The following is a 4,396-nucleotide window of genomic DNA, read 5'->3' on the forward strand; positions in this document are numbered from 1 at the left end:
TCTGCTAAGTAACCACAAGAAGTATAAACCCTAAAATAAAATATAACACTTCAACAGAAACACTGACACATGTTAAAAATATCCCTAAAAGTTGTTACAGTTTGCTCAAACTAGTTAAACATGTTGTTGTAGGTGTCACGTGTTACAAAAATATTGATGGACATGAAAATATTCATAATATTTGAAATAACAACCAGAATGTTATACATACACTAACTTTTCATTTACAATCTAAAGATTAGGTTATTTATGGAATATGAAAACAGAAACAATAGCAAAACATGTTAAAAGCAAGTCATAACAGCATTCTACGTGTCACATGTTACACTGTGTGAGTGGACATGAAATTATTCAAAATGTTATAAATGACAACTGTGATATTAAATAGACCTTTAGGATACATTCATATTTTGAAGATTAGGTAATTATGGAACATCAAAGCACCACAAAAAAAGTAACATCATGTTCAAAACAGGTCAAATCTGCGTTCTACCTGTCACGTGTTACATGGAGTCAGTGGACATGAAATCAATGACAATGTCAAAAATAACTACAATATTCAAACAGACATTTAGAATACAGTTTTAACCTAATGTCTATGTACATCTGGAACAAGGTTCTCAATCAAATCGAATTTTTTTAATTAGTTGTACGTAAAATCCTAGCAAAATCCAAATTTAAAAAAAAAAAAAACTTTGATTTTTTTTATGTTGGGGAGGGGGGGGGGGGGTGGTGTTAAAACAATCTCATGAAAATATTCCTTCCCCCTGCTAACCCAAAAGCATTTTTTCAGCTTTGGCTACAATATTTACAAGGACATATATGTCTCCTCCTAAATCGTTGCACGGATATGAACGTATCGTCCTGAATCGTAACACGGATATTAACAAAAACAGAGGATCGAATTTTTCTTCAATCAAATTTGCCTCCAAAAGTAGCAAGCAGTTGTATATAGGTTACACAATATGCAAGATAATCAGAACTCGGAGTGTGTAAGCTATTTATCCCATTACTCCGACGTTTTCATTAAAAACACTTACTTTTTCCACTAAAACCTGCCCGTGCCTGTTTTCAGCTTGCCAAAAGCCTCCGCAGTCGAAATTCATGTCAATGAATTCATGCGCATAGCTAGTTCCCATTTGTCAGCATAATGGACGGCGTCATTCGACTTGTATGTAGACATTCAGTCATTCAAATTGCTTATAAAAAGGTCTGCTATCTGCTTTTACATTTTGAAAGTCATTTTAAAATATCCTTGTGTATCATGTATATGACATCGACTTTCGTTATACTCAATTCGGCATACCGGGTTTATATTTTTACCAGAATTGCGCACGATAATGGCAGCGCAACAAATTCAGTTCGGGCCGTGCTGGTTTGATCGTTGACCCAAGTCAGTTTGCATGCAGTGTTACTGTTTGTCAGTCGGGGATAGAAATGTTGGCTGTCATCGCGCTGTTATGTTTTGGTTTTCACACGTGGATCACTTACATATTCAGTCGGTCGGGTTTTGTGTGTGTGTGTGTGTGTGTGTGTGTGTGTGTGTGTGTGTGTGTGTGTGTGTGTGTGTGTGTGTGTGTGTGTGTGTGTGTGTGTGTGTGTGTGGCCGCCCTTCGTGGTCGGCTGGGCGTTAAGCAAACAAACAAACAAACTCTCTCTCTCTCTCTCTCATTCTCTCTCTCTCTTTCTCTCTCTCACTCTCTCTCTCTCTCTCTCTCTCTCTTTCTTTCTTTCTTTCTTTCTCTCTCTCTCTCTCTCTCTCTCTCTCTCTCTCTCTCTCTCTCTCTCTCTCTCTATCTCTCTCTCTCTCTCTCTTCAGGAACCGACAAGGAATAAGATGAAAGTGTTTTTAAATTGATTTCGAAAATTTAATTTTGATAATAATTTTTATATTTTTAATTTTCTGAGCTTGTTTTTAATCCAAATATAACATATTTATATGTTTTTGGAATCAGAAAATAATGGAGAATAAGATGAACGTAAATGTGTATCGTTTTATAAAAACTTTTTTTTTTTTTACAATTTTCAGAGTTTTAATGACCAAAGTCATAAATTAATTTTTAAGCCACCACGCTGAAATGCAATACCGAAGTCCGGGCTTCGTCGAATATTACTTGACCAAAATTTCAACCAATTTGGTTGAAAAATGAGAGCGTGACAGTGCCGCCTCAACTTTCACGAAAAGCCGGATATGACGTCATCAAAGACATTTATAAGAAAAAATGAAGAAAAAAAGTCTGGGGATATCATACCCAGGAACTATCAAGTCAAATTTCATAAAGATCGGTCCAGTAGTTTAGTCTGAATCGCTCTACACACACACACACACACACACACACACACACACACACGCACACACCACGACCCTCGTCTCGATTCCCCCCTATACGTTAAAACATTTAGTCAAAACTTGACTAATTGTAAAAAGTAGTCCATCTGTAAACTCTGAATATGCAGATGACCTCCATAAATTATTCAATTGTACTCTGAAATCAAAGACAATGACCAATGACAGTTGAGATCGAAACTCGGTTGTGATGGGATATCCATAGGATATCCATAGGATATCCATATGGTTGTGATGGAATATTCAGAATAATCACCTCCTCAGCTAACAGAGATAAAGAGGCAGGTCATGGGATAATATAAGCTAATTCAATTCGTCGGGAGAAGAATTATGGGCAAGTGTCAAACATTAGATCTACAAAGTGTCAAACGTTACGTATAGATCTACACCTTACCCTGAACAGACAGTACAATATTTTCTCAACTTTACGGCTCGTCGTCTCCATGATTTTAATCGAATCGGTGACCGGAAACGCCAAAGAAGCAAAGCTAGTGGTTTCCACGCTTTTGAAAAAAATACTCGCGAAACTTCTTTGTGAAAATTGCAAAAATAACAAAATGTGTCAAACGTTACTTTCGGACATTAAACTCCATCGATTCTTTTTAGCTGCTAGATACAATAACTTCGCAAATTCTGACTCAAATGCAACACACTGCTTTTATTTCCTCGAACACGAAACTATCGTTTTCATCCAAAATGGCGGCCATTCAAAGCACCAAGACCGGCGAAAATCGAATCTGTAAACAAGTTGGTCTGCGGACATGAGGCCTTCGAAAATAACCGGGTATTTACTGGGCGAGGTTTTCGGTAAATTCTGGTTCTAATTACGATTGTTGCACATTCTACTAAGAGTTGCATGCTTAGACTGTATGAAATACGCTGATTAAAACCGATAAAGTGATGCAGACCATGAAAAATCGAAAATTTCCCGAGGACACCAAAATGTCCAAAATTTTTCGGGGCCGTTTCTGGTGTATGTTTAAAACATTTTATTTTTTATTTAACATTCACAACAACAACAGGCTTCAAAACATTAAAAAAAGCATTCATCAAACTCCCTTTTTCAAAGCACAATACATGTAAACATGTTGGGGTAATCCAGTTAATTACACTTGCTTTCCAAAAATACATGGGTCCGAAATGGCACCTTTTGGCAAAGGCTCATATATATATATATATATATATATATATATATGTGTGTGTGTGTGTGTGTGTGTGGGTGTGTGTGTGTGTGTGTGTGTGTGTGTGTGTGTGTGTGTGATGTGCGATTCAGAGAAATCTATTGGACAGATCTTTATGAAACTTTGCACACAAATGTTCCGACCCTCAACCCTTCCCCCTGATTCAAATTCATGGATCACAAGTCCAGTGCTCTACCAACTGACATACAGGGTTCCTAAATTATTTTTTTTTAATCATTTGTGTCAATCAAGATATGGGGGTGGGGTTGGTGCGGGAATAATTGTGAAGTAGACAATAAGGCAACAACTTAATTTGTTTACAGGTATTGTATCTGTATACAGTGAACTTAGCTGTGTTCAAATTAATTTTAGTTATGATCTGTCGAGCGAATTATTTTTGAGTCACTTGAGAAAAAGTGACTCTATGTAATCGGTCAGTGTTAGTCTGTCCGGCCGGCCGTCCGGCCGGCCGTCCGTAGACACCACCTTAACGTTGGACTTTTCTCGGAAACTATCAAAGCGATCGGGCTCATATTTTGTTTAGTCGTGACCTCCAATGACCTCTACACTTTAACGATGGTTTCGTTGACCTTTGACCTTTTTCAAGGTCACAGGTCAGCGTCAAAGGAAAAATTAGACATTTTATATCTTTGACAAAGTTCATCGGATGTGATTGAAACTTTGTAGGATTATTCTTTACATCAAAGTATTTACATCTGTAGCCTTTTACGAACGTTATCAGAAAAACAAGGGAGATAACTACCCTTTTCTGTTCGGCAACACACAACTTAACGTTGGGCTTTTCTCGGAAACTATAAAAGTGACCGGGCTCAAATTTTATGTGAACGTGACTCCCAGTGACCTCTAC

Source organism: Littorina saxatilis, linkage group LG12, assembly GCF_037325665.1.
Source record: "Littorina saxatilis isolate snail1 linkage group LG12, US_GU_Lsax_2.0, whole genome shotgun sequence".
In the NCBI taxonomy this organism is placed as follows: domain Eukaryota; kingdom Metazoa; phylum Mollusca; class Gastropoda; order Littorinimorpha; family Littorinidae; genus Littorina; species Littorina saxatilis.